The 17,010-nt window shown below is 41.0% G+C and overlaps 1 long non-coding RNA gene across 2 annotated transcripts in view; it reads left to right on the top strand.

The window, feature by feature from the left end:
* Positions 1-17,010, top strand: part of LOC113902268 — a 42,024-nt gene that overhangs the window by 16,408 nt on the left and 8,606 nt on the right. Inside the window, exons 3-4 of one of the 2 annotated variants that reach the window (XR_003513740.1) lie at positions 574-682; positions 9,911-9,974. This is a non-coding gene — a long non-coding RNA (uncharacterized LOC113902268). Of the gene's footprint in view, positions 1-573; positions 683-9,910; positions 9,975-17,010 lie in introns of those variants that run through there. The other variant, XR_003513738.1, reaches the window with a different exon arrangement.

Raw genomic sequence — 17,010 nt, 5'->3', positions numbered from 1 at the left:
GCAGAGGCTCCAGAGTCAGACTGCCTGGATCAGACCCTCGGTTCTGCCACTTGAAAGCTGAAAGGTGTGTGGCTTTGGATAAGTGACTTAACTTTCCCGTGCTTCAGTTTTCTTGTCCATAAAATCAGGGTAATTATAGTAACTAGCTTATCAAATTGCTGTGAGAATTAAATTGATGCCTTTGAATAGCACCTTTGCACTAGTAAATGGCCAATAATTATTTGCTAATATTATAATTGTGGGCTTTCTAGGTGGCTCACTGGTAAAGAATCTGCCTGCCAATGCAAGAGATGTAGGTTCTATCCCTGGGTCAGGAAGATTCCCCTGGAGTAGGAAGTGGCAACCCACTCCAGGATTCTTGCCTAGAAAATCCCATGGAGAGAGGAGCCTGGTGGGTTACAGTTCATGGGGTTGCAAAGAGTCAGACACGACTGAGCGACAAAGCATACAATATTATAATTGTTAGTTTCCTATAGTAGGTTCTTTCCACGAAGGGTCTTTTAGTTCCATACCTACCTCTACCATTATATTTTATATTTTCATACATTTTCATGTTTCATTCTTTCATTTCAGCTTGAACTCCTTTCAGCATATCTTATAGTACAAGTCTAATGGTGATGAACTCCCTCAGCTTCTGTTTGGGAAAGTCCATCTCTCCGTTCCTGAAAGACAACCTTGCTAGGTAAAGTATTCTTGGCAGATTTTTTTTAGTTCTTGTACTTTTGAATATATTATCTTACTCTCCTCTGGCCTGCAAGTTTTCTGCTGAGAAATCTTGGTCATCGCCTTCTGCTGGTTCCCTTTATATGTGAGATTTCTTTTTTTCCTCTTGCTGCTTTTAAAATACTCTCTTCGTCTTTGGTTTTAGATAGTTATATCATACCTTGGATAAAATCATTTGGGGTTGAAATTTTGGGATTTATTAGCTTCACTGGGCTTCCCAGTTGGCTCTAATGGTAAAGAACCCACCTGCCAATGCAGGAGATAAAAGAGACATGGATGATCCCTGGGTCGGCAGGATCCCCTGGAGAAGGGCATGGCAACCCACTCCAGTATTCTTGCCTGGAGAATCCCATGGACAGAGGAGCCTGGTGGGCTACAGTCCATAGGGTTGCAGAGTCGGACATGACTGAAGTGACTTAGCACGCGTGCCTTAGCTTCATTGAACTTGGACATCCAAACGTATCCTCAGATTTGGGAAGTTCTCAGTTACTGTTTCTTTAAGTAAACTTTCTGCTCCTTTCTCCCTTTCTTTTCCTTCTGGACTCCAGTTATGTGTAGATTGTTTCTTTTGATGGTATCTCATAATTCACATAGACTGTCTTCATTCTTTTCATTCTTTTTTCCTTTTGCTTCTCTGATCAGATAATTTCAAACGACTTGTTTCTTGATTGACTGAGTCTATTTCAGCTCAGTTGAAACTGTTGAATTCTTCAAGCACTGTATTCTTCAGTGCTAAGGTTTCTGTTTTTATTTGTGGCTTCTATTTCTTTGTTTAACTTCTCATTTTCTTCATGCATTGTATTCCTAGTTTCATTTAATTGTCTCTCTTTTCTTTTAGTTCACTAAATTTCCAATATTTTCATTTTTTAAATTATGAAAGTATGATAACACATTTATAGGAAACTTGGAAAATACAGAACAAGGTTACATATAGTTCCACTATATATTACAATTATTTTTAAAAGTAACTAAATTAAGATTTTTAGTTGGAGTTTCAATATCAAATTCACAAAAATTACTAGAATGTATATACAGAGAAGTAGAAGAATATAGTAGGCCTGAAAAGCACTATGAACCAATTCAACATAATTAAGATCTAAATTTCTTTAAGAGGATTATTATGAATTATTTGTCAGTTCATAGATCTCCATGTCTTTAAGGTCAGTCATTGCACTTTTAATAGCTTTCTTTGATGGAGTCATGTTTCTTTGATTATTGATCCCTCGGGCCTTATATCGGTGCCTATGAATTTGAGGAAGCAGTCATCTCTTCCAGTCTTTACAAACTGTCTTTGCCAGGCAGAAATCTTTCACCAGTCAGCCTATCCAGAGATTCTAGGCAGATTGTGTGGTGTGTCTAAGGGCAGGCTTGCTACTGTATTCCTTGGGCAGGCAGGTCTGCTGCCTGCGTCAGCGTGTAAGAAGGCTTGGTATTTGGGTAAATAGGGGTCAGCTTGGTGCCTGGGTCCACAGTGGCTCACTGGGCAGGCCTGGTGCTTGAGTCCACACTGATGAACCTGAGACTGGGTCGTTATGGGCAGACCTGGATCTTGGGTCCACGGGAGCCAACCAGGTGCAAAGGGCCAGTGGGGTAGGCCCATCACCTTAATCTGTGTGGGTCTAGCTGGTACTAGGGTAGACTGGGAGCCTGACTGCATAGGAGCTGGCCTGAAGGCTGGGACCACAGGGCTACCCTGGCACGAGGACAAGCCTGGAGCATGGGGATGCAGGAGTCATCCTGTCACCTGGGGCCTTAGGGGCCAGCCTGGAAGTTGTGTCTGTGGGTCCAGACTGGTGTGGTATGGACTGCAAGCATGAACCTATGGGAACCAGCCTTGAGGGTAGGGCCTCAGGGGCTGGCCTAGTGATGGAGAAGGCTAGGAGCCTGGGCCTGTAGCAGCCTATCTGGAGTCTGCACCCACAGGGGCCAGTGTGGCATGAGATGGCATGGGATCCTGGGATTATGGGAGCTGGCCTGATGGTGGGTTGGATCAAAAACCTGTCCTTGGTAGTTGGCCTGGTGCTGGCCCAGCCAGGAGCCAGGGTTTATGGAAACTCTTTGGAAGCCAGAGGCCACTGGAGCCACCCAGGGCCATAGGAGGTGGCTGGTGCTGGTATGTGCCAAGAGGCTGGATTAGCAGGATCCTGCCAGGAGCCTGGTCCGTGGAAGCCCTCTGGGACTTCTGGAGCTGGCTGGCACGAAGGTGGTCTAGGGCCCTGGGTTTGCAGTTCCTCTGGGAACCTGGAACCATGAGAGTCCTCTGGTGCCACTGGGGCCTGCAGACCCTGGAGTGAGCTGCAGCCTATGTTCAAGGGAGCCTACAGAAAGCCGCCTAAAGGCTGAAGGAGTTAGCTGGGTTCTGGGGAGGGTGGCTCTGGGGTCCACAGTGAAATTGCCTGCTCACTACTTCACTGTCTTTCTCCCTTGGGGAGGTTGTCTGTCTTGACCCAGGCAGTCTAGATTTGGAGAAGGTGTGACGGGAATAATGTGAAACTATCATTCCTACCCTCCTCAATGCATTTTTTTCTTATTTCTGTGTTTCGCTCAGATTCTCTAATTCATCACCCAGACTCTTGTGAAGGTATTTTTATATGTGGATAGTTGTTCAAATTGATATTTCCAGGAGGAAATCAGTGGTAGAAATTTCTATGCTGCCATTTTGCTGATGTCATTCCCCTCCTGGATCAGGTTTTTTGATCCACTCTGAGAATCTCTGTCTTTTAGTTGACGCATTCAAACTGCTGACATTCAGAGTGATTATTGATGTAGTTGGACTAATAGCTACCACTTTTATTACTACGATTGACCCTGGACAATGCTAGCTTCAACTGCATGGGTCCACTTATACATGGGTATTTTTCAATAGTAAATACTACAGTATTACATGGTCTGTTGAATCCACAGATGCTGAGGGCCTACAAGTCACGCGCAGATCAACTCCCATTGTTGTTCAAGGGTCAATCGTATTTTCTGTTTGCTGCCCTTCTTTTCCACCATTTATAGCTTTAATTGACCATTTTGTATTATTCCTTTTTATCTGCTCTCAGCATATTAGTTATATTTGTTTTATTTTTTTCAGTGTTTGTCCTAAAAATTTCAATATATGGATACATTTGGATTTACTAACCCAAATCCACTTTCAGATAACACTATATACTTCTTCATGAGTAGTGAAAGTACCCTATAATAACAAAATAATCCTAATTTCTCTCTTCTGTCTCTTACACCCTTGCTCATTCATTTTATTTATATATAAGCATACACACACACATATATATAGCTATATGTAGTTGAGTACTGTGTTGCTATTATCTGTTAAATCTGTAAGAATACAAAAATAAAAATTTTAATTTTCCTTCACTTATTCCTTCTCCAATGCTCTTCCTTTATATAGATAAGAGTTTCTGACATGTATCATTTTTGTTCTCTCAAAAGCACCTCTTTAAACCTCTCTTGCAAGGCAGGTCTACTGACAACAGATTCCCTTAATTTTTGCTTGAGAAAGTCTATTTATGCTTCACTTTTGATGAAAGTGAAAGAAGAGAGTTAAAAAGTTGACTTAAAGCTCAACATTCAGAAAACTAAGATCATGGCATCCGGTCCCATCACTTCATGGCAGATATATGGGGAAACAGTGGAAACAGTGGCTGACTTTATTTTTCTGGACTCCAAAATCACTGCAGATGGTGATTGCAGCCATGAAATTAAAAGATGCTTACTCCTTGGAAGGAAAGTTATGACCAACCTAGATAGCATATTGAAAAGCAGAGATATTACTTTGCCAACAAAGGTCCATCTAGTCAAGGCTATGGTTTTTCCAGTGGTCATGTATAGATGTGAGAGTTGGACTGTGAAGAAAGCTGAGCGCCAAAGAATTGATGCTTTTGAACTGTGGTGTTGGAGAAGACTCTTGAGAGTCCCTTGGACTGCAAGGAGATCCAACCAGTCCATCCTAAAGGAGATCAGTCCTGGGTGTTCATTGGAAGGACTGATGTTGAAGCTGAAACTTCAATACTTTGGCCACCTGATGTGAAGAGCTGACATATTGGAAAAGACCCTGATGCTGGGAGGGATTGAGGGCAGAAGGAGAAGGGGACGACAGAGGATGAGATGGTTGGAGGCATCACTGACTCAATGGACCTGGGTTTGGGTGGACTCCGGGAGATGGTGATGGACAGGGAGGCCTGGTGTGCTGCAGTTCATGGGATCGCAAAGAGTCGGACATGACTGAGCGACTGAACTGAACTGAACTTTGAAGGATAATTTTGCAGAATGTGGAATTCTAAGTTGGTGAGGGTTTTATTTTCTCTCAGCACTTTTTACTCCACGGTGAAATGTTTTCTTACTTAAATGGCTTCTGAGAATAAGTTAGTTGTAATTCTTATCTTTGCTCCTCTATAGATGAGATTCCCCCAGCCTCATCCCTCTAGCTTCGTTCAGGAGTTTTTCTATATGTTTAATTTTCTGTACTTTGAAAATGACATGCCTAGGTGTAGTTTTTTTTGGAAGCTTTAATTCTGCTTGGTGTTCTCTGAGCTTCCTGGATCTGTAGTTTGGTGTCTCACATTAATTTGAGGGAAATTCTTAGTCATTATTGCTTTGCATATTTCTTCTTTTTTGTTTGTTTGCTGTTGTTGTCCTCCTTTTGGTATTCCCTTATGCACAGGTACACCTTTTGTAGTTGTCTCACAATTCTTGGATATTCTGGGGGGTTTTTCTTCAGACTTTTTCTCTTTGTTTTTCAGTTTTGAAGATTTCTGTTAAGATATCCTCAAGCTCAGAGGTTCTTTCTTCAGCTGTCTAGTCTACTAATAAGTCCATCAAAGGCATTATTCTTTTATCTTTCAGTGTTTTTTTATCTCTAGGATTTCTTTTCAGTTCTTTCTTAAAATTTCCATCTCTTTGCTTATATGCTGTCTACTTTATTCACTAGACTCTTAGCATATTAATAATAGTTGTTTAAATCATAAGTCTGATAATTCCAACATCCCTGCTATGTCTAAGACATGTTTTTAAGGCTTGCTCTGTTTCTTATGCCTTTTTCTTTCTTTTTTTTTTTTTTGCTTTTTGTATGTCTTGTTATATATATATAGGGCTTCCCTGGTGACTCAGATGGTAAAGAATCTATCTACAATGCAGGAGACCCAGGTTTGATCCCTGGGTTGGGAAGATCCCCTGGAGGAGGGAATGGCAACCCACTTCAGTATTCTTGCCTAGAGAATTCCATGGAAGAGGAGCCTGGCAGACTACAGTCTGTGGGGTCACAAAGAGTCAGACATGACTGAGAGAATCTCAGGAACCAAGCATGATGCACTGGATAAAAGGAACTGCTATAAATAGGCCTTTAGTGATGTAGTGGAAAAATGGGGGGACTGGGGGAGGAAGGGAAGTGCTCTATAGTCCTAAGATTAGGTCTCAGTCTTTTAGTGAGCCTGTGCCTCTGGATTGTGAACTTCACATGTGCTTCTCAGTCCCCTCACCCATACCCTGAAATGGAACAGGATGACTTCGGGGGCAGGGGTGGGGGTGGGCTGGAGGGCGGACCCTGAACTGGTTATTTCTCTTTCCCAGGCCAGTTAGGCTCTGATAAAACCCCATCTGGTTCCATTCTGGTTAAACAGTTTCTCCTGAAGGCAGACCTTGTTAAGAAGAACTGAATGTTCTGATTTATTTCAAAATCGTTCCTGCAGAATAGTTCCAGTAGAAGCATGGTGGGAAAACAGGTTGTGGTGGGATTTTTCTTCAGTATTCACTGTGAGAGCCTGGAGGAGATCCAGAAGGTAAAACTCATGACTGTGTGGAAGCCCTCAATGACGGGATTCCTCTTGAGTTTTCAGAGTTCTCCACACTGAGCCTCCAGCAATTTGTAAATCACAGTTCAGGTTTCCCTACTTCAACACTGGTTCCCACAGAGGTTGCTGCTCCAGTACGCTCTGATTCTCTGTGTTTGCCTGTTGGTTTCTCCAATTTGTGTAGCAGCATTTTGCCCTGTGGCTTCATTTCTCTTTGGATCTAAGAAGATTTGTTGACTTTTGTTTTACTTATTGTTAGGCTGGAGTGGCAACTTCCAAGCTTCTTATATGCTGGACTGGAAACTGACATCTCTTTTTACCTGTTCATCTCAAAAGTATGAAAAGTCTCAGTGATTCTTTGTGAATCTTTGCTAGGCCTCTTTCTTCTAGCAGTTTCTCATCTGTTTCCCTTGTTTGCCCTATTATTTTACTGGGGCTTTCAGAAATTATATGTCAGTAGACTTCATATTCTATCTACAGAATGTCCCTTGGACAAAAATATGGAAAACTTAAGAACTGGAATGGCTTGATCGGTTCTACCCTTTCTAATAAGATTTCCCAATCTGTCATCCAGTCACCCTATCCACTTCCTTTTGGTTCTTTATGACCCCTCTTCCATTCCAAAAAATAACCCCAAAATCCTCACTAGTTTATCTTAACAGGTGTTTATTTTTTCTTTTTACCATACTCATGGTTTTGCACAGTTTTATGGAACCTAGTTGTACGTTTTGTGATAAGTACTTTGTTTTAAATACTTCTGGCTTTATCTCTGGCTTTACATCTTTTGTTGCTAGAGTGATAATATCTGCTGAATTGTGTCTTCAAATAAATGTCTCTTTGTACGTGGCTTAGGTGTGGTTTTTATGAACTAATCGTTGTAGAAAGAGGAAGGATTGACCTGATGAATTTAAATCAATCTGAGACCATTTCTCTCAGTGAAAGGGGTTCAGTTTCTTTCAGTGCTAGGAGTTCAACCAGCTTCTAGACAAGCATGATAGAAAAGTTGACATCTGACTGAAAGACTGAAAATTCTGAGGAAGGAGGAATAGGGAAATAGATATTGAGTAATTAAGAAATACCCAGAACCCTTACATGGTTATTTCAAAAGCGGTTAAGATGCCACTTTTATGTCATTCTTCTGATACCCTAGTCCAACAAAATCTGTCCCACCACCTGTTTTTATAAGATTTTACTGAAACACAGCCATACTTATAATAAGTATTGTATATGGCTGCTTTCACACCACATTGGAGAACTGAGTAGTTGTGGCAGAGACCCTATGGCCTGCAAACCCTAAAGCCTTTATGATTTGATCCTTTCAGAAAGCTTGCTGACCCTTGCCCTGAAAGATTAAATCTAAACTCATCCTGGATTTCAAAGCCTTCTATCATCTTTCATCACTCTACTGATCTTATTTAATCGGCATTATTCACTGTATACAACCTCTAATCCAATCAGATTAATTTATTTACCTACCCCCGAAAGTGTGTGTTCATTCCCCACTTTTCTCTTTTGTCTCTGGCCTTTCCAGTTTGGAACGTTCTCCTTCAATCTTACATATCTTTGAAGGCCCGTCTCAAGTTCCTGAAGTTTTCTTTGTTAGCTCTGCCCACGCTAGAACCTTGTTTGCTGCATTTATTGCCTCTATCACACTATGAGGCATTTTGAGTCTGTATACGTTTTATAAATATATAAACACATATCTGTCCAATTGAATGCAAAACTCCTGGATATTAAAGTCTTGGTAATATAATATTTTGGTGTGTCTTTTTATAGAAATCCAAGCAATGCTGAACAAAGAGAAGGCACTTAACTGATATTGTCAAACTCTGCCTCCCACACATCCAGTATTAGTCTGTTTCTCTACACCCCTCTCCCATTCTAATTTGAGCTTCACGTCTTCTCATCTGGCTTAATGCTACAGTCTCCCAAGTGCCCCTGCTCCTTCTGGCCCCTACAGTCATCTCCCCAGATGGCAAACAGACTGTGGTGGTTGAGTCACTAAGTTGTGTTCGACTCTTTGTGACCCCATGGACTGTAGCCCGCCGGACTCCTCTGTCCATGCAATTTCCCAGGCAAGAATACTCGAGTGGGTTGCCATTTCCTTCTCTGGGAGATCTTCCCAACTCAGGGATTGAACCCGCATCTCCTGCAGTGCAGGTAGTCTCTTGCATTGCAGGCAGATTCTCTACCAACTACCTTCCAGGTCACAAATGTCTGTCTTTTCATAATTTGGGTCTCTCTCTCCTCCTTGCCTGACTGCCCAATCTGTACTGACTTCCCCTCACTTCCAGTATGTCACTTTAGCACCCAGTTTCACTTTCTTCATTGTCCTGATCTTGACAAAAATTGTCTTGTTTTCTTGTTTAGCCATTTCCCCTGTAAATACAGCTCAAGGAGCTTACCTGATTTGTTCATAGCTGTATCTTCAGCCCCTAGAACAATGCCTGGTGTATGAGGTGTTCAGTAGCTCTTTATGGAAAAAATAAAACCATTCATAGATTTATTTTCTTTTAAAATAGTAAAAAAGAACTTTTGTTCACTCTCATTAACATGCATTTACTAAGCACCTACTTTCATGGTATTACCATTTAGGGTTTTGCACAAACTGTTCTTAGGGGCGGTGTTAGTTTCCTAGAGATCATAACAAATTACCACAGACTGAATGGCTTATATAACCTTATTCTCTCACCATTCAGGAGGCCAGAAATATTGGCAGGACTGAATCCTTCTGGAGGCTCTGAGGGAAAATTCATCCCATGCCTCTTTCCTTGTCTGGTAATTGCTGGCGATCCTTGGCATCCTGTGAGTCATGGGTGCATCACTCCAATCTCTCCAATCTCTCCTTTCATCTTCACATTGCCTTTCCTCATGTGCTTCTCAGTGTCCTCCTCTGTCTCTTACAAGAACACTCGCATTGGATTTAGGGTTCACTCTAATACAGTAAAATCTAATCTTTATCTTTTATTATATCTCCTGTTACCTTCTTCCCAAGATCACATTCTGAGGTTCCCCATGAACATGAATTTTGAGAGGACACTATTTAGCCTGTTACTGGGGTTCATTTGACACAGAGACTAACAATCTACTCTTCCTGTAATTTAGTGCCCTTAGGTTGTTATTTGAGTGGCCAGCAATCACCTCCCTTCCCCAGAAAACCCCAATTTCTATTAGGAATTACTTCTTCCATTTTGTGAACAATCTTGGTAAAGATGTAAATCAATGTTTCTTGTCCCAGCATAACCAAGGAGCCACATTTGACCCAAAGGAAGACAAATGGACTCCTAGGATATTTATTTTTACAAAGGGATCTTTCTTTATATTTTGGCAACCTTTCAAGATAGAGTTTTTACTAAATGTCCTATGATAGTAACACTGGAAATCTGAATTGACAGAACACATTACACAATCTGGACTCCTAGAACTTCTCACCTGGAGAAGGGACACCAGGATGGGAAGTAAAGGGTGAGTATGCGTGGGAGCAGCAGCTCCTTGACAAGATCTGTAAGTTGTTGCTGCCTAGACTCCAGAGCCTGTCCCCATTCCTGTCTTGTGTCCAGGTCTGGCCCTCTAGCCCCCTGCCCATCCCATGAGTTCCTGGCTAGTACTCTCTGGAAGTCCCTGTTTGCTTGTTAGCCAAAATCCATTCCTATCATTTACAACCAAAGAAACTCAGGTGTTACTCTGAGATCCAGGTTTGTTCAGTGTTGGTGCAGTTTTCCATATTTAGCTCTGAATTCTGACATGCTGAGTTTACTACTACAGGAGATACTACCTTCAAAATGTCAATTTCAGCTCAAACCTACAAATTAGTGAAATTACGAGACAGTATCAGCATTATTATTAATTTATAATCCATCTTGTTACAAAAGGATTGCATTGTGTTAAATTATGCTACAAAGGTACACCAAAAAAAAGTACATTTAAAATAAGAAACAAAAAATGAGACGAGGGAAAAATAAGGATAGAAAAGTGAGATGGGGCCACAAGTGAGCCTAATCCATAAAATGGTTACCATGAAGGCCTATACAATAGAGAAAAGAAATAATAACCTGAGAGGGTCTACAAGCTACTGTTGTTGCTATGGTATTTGGCAACAATATTTTCCACTTGAAATAATACCTGCTCAACCCACATTTCTGTTAAAAGAACTTGAAATCTCTTTATAGAAAATGGGGCCATGAAATAGTCAACTTGCCAAATAGGAACTGCCAAATCCCAGAAAAGACAATGAATTTGCTTAAAGTCATTATGCTATCACTTTAAAGATGGTTAAAAAAAGTCCTAAAACATGAATTTTAATTAATTTATTTATATATGTTAATAATACTCAAAAAACCCCTTAGGCTATAGTGCCTTATTTTATTGTTTATTTTTAAATTTTTTAAATTAAAAAAGTTGTTATTGGGGTATGCTGCTGCTGCTGCTAAGTCGCTTCAGTCGTGTCCGACTCTGTGCGACCCCATAGACGGCAACCCACCAGGCTCCGCGGTCCCTGGGATTCTCCAGGCAAGAACACTGGAGTGGGCTGCCATTTCCTTCTCCAATGCATGAAAGTGAAAAGTGAAAGTGAAGTCGCTCAGTCGTGCCCGACTCTTAGCGACCCCATGGACTGCAGCCCACCAGGCTCTTCCGTCCATGGGATTTTCCAGGCAAGAGTACTGGAGTGGGGTGCCATTGTATAGTTGCTTTCTAATGTATTGGTTTCTGCTGTGCAGTGAAATAAATCAACTGTATGTGTATATATGTATCCTCTCTTGGACCTCTCTCCTGCCCGCCCCCACCCCCCATCCCACCCGTCTAGGTCACCGCAGAGCACGGAGCTGAGCTGTAGTGCCTTATTTTAAATTGTTGATAATTTATTTTGCTTTACTAGATGGATCTTGGCAAACTTAATTTTATAACCTTTTGTTGCAAATTAAACTATTTTAAATTCAGTAGAGAAATGCTGTTTGAAAGAACACCTGTAGTCAATCTTTTTGCAAATCAAATATCAGTCCCTTATGTATTATTTTAGTGATGTAGTATTTTCACATACTATAGAAATGCTGGTTCCCCTCTTGCAGTTTTTATAAAAGAGGCAAAGCCCAGATTTTAAATGCAAACACTGCATAAAGATATTGCTCATACATAGTAACACAGTAAACATAATCATAAGATACTGATCTTCATTATTATAATGAAGATTTTCCCATTTTAATATTTATTGCATTTTTTTTCTACCAAACCTTTTCTACCAAAATGGATCTGAGGCAACTATTGAATACATCACAAGTGCCACCTAGTGCTTTCTTTGAAAATAACATTTTTGTATCTTCAGAAACTAGACCGAGAAACAAGATGTCAAAGTCCCATACTCCCAGGGCAGAACCTGTTTAAATAGCTCTGCTTCCTAAAAAAAGAATGTTTTTAGCCAAAAAGCAATTTGAAAGAAGAATTTGGTAGTAAGTTTGACTGTAGTCAGATCTTCCAATGCTGATTGATTTTATTTCTATATAGGTACTGTGGTGTTGGAAAAGACTCTTGAGAGACCCTTGGACTGCAAGGAGATCCAACCAGTCCATTCTGAAGGAGATCAGCCCTGGGATTTCTTTGGAAGGAATGATGCTAAAGCTGAAACTCCAGTACTTTGGCCACCTCATGTAAAGAGTTGACTCATTGGAAAAGACTGATGCTGGAAGGGATTGGGGGCAGGAGGAGAAGGGGACGACAGAGGATGAGATGGCTGGATGGCATCACTGACTCGATGGACGTGAGTCTGAGTGAACTCCAGGAGTTGGTGATGGACAGGGAGGCCTGGCGTGCTGTGATTCATGGGGTTGCAAAGAGTCAGACATGACTGAGCGACTGAACTGAACTGAAATGAGGTACAGATTTCCCCTCTGTCTGAAAGCAGAGTGTTCCTGCTTTTGTATGCAGAAATGAAACCTTTTTATGCAGAAATGACGTAAAGCAAAGAAGCAATTGCCTGAGGACACATCTTGCTAAAGGATGCACAGAGTAAATTGAGGTATCTGATGTGGAGTCGCTGAGTGTATGTAATTCCCTGGCAGGGAGGCTGGTGGTGCCACTCCACTTGTGTGTGCTACTTCTATAGTGGCTTGCTGCAAACCATGCGCTGAACGCTGTTTTCACTTTTTTGCCTTGTTTCGGAAAACTGAGAATCTTTTTTCAGATTTTTTTTAATTAGTGAAAACAAGTACTGATGTAGGTCTTTCGTAAAGATGAAGTAGCATAGGGCAAACTTTGGAAAAGCAGGGGACACCTGAATAGATGGAGTTAAGTAAAGGATACTAAAGGAAGGGAAAACGAAGGCATTTCCATACAGAAGTAACAGCCAACATTTTCAAAAGTACTTCTTCCCAGCTCCCAATAGGAGCTGATAATCTCTTGGAAGCTCTACTTCTACCATCATTTATGCCCCAAGTCACTCCTCTTCCCCACTGTCTTTAAAGGCACTGATCTGTTGTTACCATCATTGTCTCACCACCGCCACCACCCATAGTCATAATCACAAGCATCATCTGAGTAACTCTTGTCGTAGGACCCAGTGCTGCTGTCAAGGGAACAAACACAGGTTTTAGCTGCTACAATCAAGGCACTTAATGTCAACTGGGAAAGAGGAATAGAAGAAAGAGAAAGACAGAGAAGAGAAATATAAGTGTAACAGTAAAACAGCAATACTTTTAAAACCCATCACCGTTTGTCCAGTTCACAGAACGGAAATCACTGGAACCATCCCCGCCCTTTACATTCCTGGTGCCAGAGTTTTGTAGCCCTCATCGGAAATGACTTTCCTCCTCTATTGTCTGTTTATTCCTCTGCCTCATGCCTGGAAAATTGCAACAGACTTATCCTTTGGCTTTCTGTTTCTGCCCCTGCCGGGCTAACATCACAGTAGTGCTGCCTTTAGCTTTTCATTCTCTTCCCCAATAACTAGAATGGCTTTCTGTGCTTATCAGTCTATGGACACAAATCTCTAAGCCCAGAGTAGAAGAATGCCTTCCATAATTTACATGAACTTTATCCATTCAATCTGATAGGCCACCATATCCCCAACACTAAAATTTTTATCCTCAAAGGGCAGTTCTCTTTTAACTTTGAAACCCAGTGCCACACCATGCTTTCATTTCCTTTTTAAAATTGTGTGGGTTCCCGCCTGTCCCCACCAGTATTTCTACTTTTTTTTTCTTTTGTCTTTTGGGCTCTTTGCCTAGTTTCAGCTTTTCCCAGTTCTTTCGGTTCAGTTCAGTCGCTCAGTTGTGTCCGACTCTTTGTGACCCCTTGGACTGCAGCATGCCAGGCCTCCCTGTCCATCACCAACTCCTGGAGTTTACTCAAACTCATGTCCATCGAGTTGGTGATGCCAACCAGCCATCTCATCCTTTGTCGTCGTCCCCTTCTCCTCCTGCCTTCAATCTTTCCCAGCACCAGGGTCTTTTCAAATAAGTCAGTTCTTCGCATCAGATAGCCAAAGTATTGGAGTTTCAGCTTCAACATTAGTCCTTCCAAAGAACATTCAGGACTGATTTCCTTTAAGATGGACTGGTTGGATCTCCTTGCAGTCCAAGAGACTCTCAAGAGTCTTCTCTAATACCACAGTTCAAAAGCATCAATTCTTCAGTGTTCAGCTTTCTTTATAGTCCAACTCTCACATCCATTTATGATTACTGGAAAAACCATAGCTTTAACTAGATGGACCTTTGTTGGCAAAGTAATGTCTCTGCTTTTTAATATACTGTCTAGATTGGTCATCACTTTTCTTCCAAGGAGTAAGTGTCTTTAATTTCATGGCTGCAGTCACCATCTGCAGTGATTTTGAAGCCCCCAAAATAAAGTCTGTCACTGTTTCCATTGTTTGCCCATCTATTTGCCATGAAGTAATGGGACTGGATGCCATGATCTTAGTTTTCTGAATGTTGAGTTTTAAGCAAACTTTTTCACTCTCCTCTTTCACCTTCAACAAGAGGCTCTTCAGTTCTTCTTTGTTTTCTGCCATAAGGGTGGTGTCATCTGCATATCTGAGGTTGATATTTCTCCTGGCAATCTTGATTCCAGCTTGTGCTTCATCCAGCCCAGCGTTTCTCACAATGTACTCTGCATGTATGTTAAATAAGCAGGGTGACAATATATGGCCTTGACGTACTCCTTTACCTATTTGGAACCAGTCTCTTGTTCCATGTCCAGTTCTAACAGTTGCTTCTTGTCCTGCATACAGATTTCTCAAGAGACAGGTCATGTCGTCTGGTATTCCCATCTCTTTCAGAATTTTCCACAGTTTGTTGTGGTCCACACAGTCAAAGGCTCTGGTGTAGTCAATAAAGCAGAAGTTGATGTTTTTCTGGAACTCTCTTGCTTTTTCAATGATGTTGGCAATTTGATCTCTGGTTCCTCGGCCTTTTCTAAAACCAGCTTGAACATCTGGAAGTTCACAGTTCATGTACTGTTGAAGCCTGGCTTGGAGAATTTTGAGCATTACTTTACTAGCATGTGAGATGAGTGCAATTGTGCAGTAGTTTGAGCATTCTTTGGCATTGCCTTTCTTTGGGATTGGAATGAAAACTGACCTTTTCCAGTCCTGTGGCCACTGCTGAGTTTTCCAAATTTGCTGGCATACTGAATGTAGCACTCTCACAGCATCATCTTTTAGGATTTGAAATAGTTCAGCTGGAATTCTATCACCTCCACTAGCTTTGTCCGTAGTGATGCTTCCTAAGGCCCACTTGACTTTGCATTCCAGGATGTCTGGCTCTGGGTTGGTGATCACACCATTGTGATTATCTGGGCCATGAAGATCTTTTTTGTATAGTTCTTCTTATTGTGCCCATCTTTGCATGAAATGTTCCCTTGGTATCTCTAATTTTCTTGAAGAGATCTCTCATCTTTCCTATTCTATTGGCTTCCTCTATTTCTTTGCATTGATTACTGAGGAAGGCTTTCTTATCTTTCTTTGCTATTCTTTGGAACTCTGCATTCAATTGGGTATATCTTTCCTTTCCTACTTTCCTTTTGCTTCTCTTCTTTTTTCAGCTATTTGTAAGGCCTCCTCAGGACAACCATTTTGCTTTTTTGCATTTCTTTTCCTGGGGATGGTCTTGATCCCTGCCTCCTGTACAATGTCATGAACCTCTGTCCATAGTTCTTCAGACACTCTGTCTATCAGATCTAATCCCTTGAATCTATTTGTCACTTCCACTATATAATTGTAAGGGATTTGATTCAGGTCATACCTGAATGGTCTAGTGGTTTTCCCTACTTTCTTCAATTTAAGTCTGAATTGGGCAATAGGGAGTTCATGATCTGAGCCACAGTCAGCTCCTGGTCTTGTTTTTGTTGACTGTATAGAGCTTCTCCATCTTTGGCTCAAAGAATATAATCAATCTGATTTCGGTATTGACCATCTGGTGACGTCCATGTGTAGAGTCTTCTCTTGTGTTGTTGGAAGAGGGTGTTTGCTATGACCAGTGCGTTCTCTTGGCAAAACTCTATTAGCCTTTGCCCTGCTTCATTCATTCTTTCGTTATATTATTATTCCATCACTTATTACCATTCCCCTCCTCCATCCCTCTCTTTTTTCCCCTACTGCCCTCCTCCTGGGCATTACATTCTCCTCCTATCTCTCCTGGTTGCTCTTTCATCTTGCTGGACAGCAAATCATATGAGAACTTCCCTTTCCTGCTCTTTGGATTTATTTTGCTGTTTCCTAGGTCTCTGATATTCCTCTTTTTTTCTTCCTTCTTTTGCTGCAAAATATTTTCAAGCAATTTCCCCAAAATGAGCATTTAAGAGATAAATATTCCAAGTCTGTGCAGCTTGAAAGTGTCTTCTACTTTTACACTTAATTGTGTTTGTCTGGATACAACATTCTAGCTTATAATTATGTCGCCAAAGAACTTGGGAGCTTTTCCTCATTGTGCATTAGTACCTTGTTTCTGATAAGAAGTAAAATGTCAGTCTGACTCTTGTTCTTCTGTAGTGTGGAAGATGAATTGCTTATGGTTTCACTATTTTCAAGTCAAATCCTAACAATCAATTTTCCCATTTTAAACCTGAGCCCCAACAGGTCTGTGTTCTTTTAATGCTAACTTATGATATTTCAGAGATTGACTTTGAAAATATAGAACTTCATCATTCAACAAAAAAAATCTAGTAAAGAGATGAAAAAGATGTTTCTTTTCTACTGCAGCTACAAAGGGAGAGACATTCTTGCTCATCTTAAAATTTGGTTAAAGGATTTGATGAAGTTAGGTGTTACATGTGAACTCTCATAAGGACACCAGTCTTGTTTCCTACGTAAAGTCTTGCACATCTATTTGTAACTGCTACCAGTTCATCATGTTCTCTCTAATATAAATCTGTCACTGGAATTATTATTTGAACAAAGGGCTCTTGTAGATGCTAGAGATTTTAGAAATTATTGCCATGTCATGTGAACATAACCTTCAGTGACCCCTGTCTTGTTAAGGCTTGTTAGGATAGTTTTATCTGTTGTCCT

This window comes from Bos indicus x Bos taurus, chromosome 2, assembly GCF_003369695.1.
Source record: "Bos indicus x Bos taurus breed Angus x Brahman F1 hybrid chromosome 2, Bos_hybrid_MaternalHap_v2.0, whole genome shotgun sequence".
In the NCBI taxonomy this organism is placed as follows: Eukaryota; Metazoa; Chordata; class Mammalia; order Artiodactyla; family Bovidae; genus Bos; species Bos indicus x Bos taurus.
The sequence above is the reverse complement of the archived record's forward strand: the minus strand, read 5'-3'. Positions and strand labels throughout refer to the sequence as shown.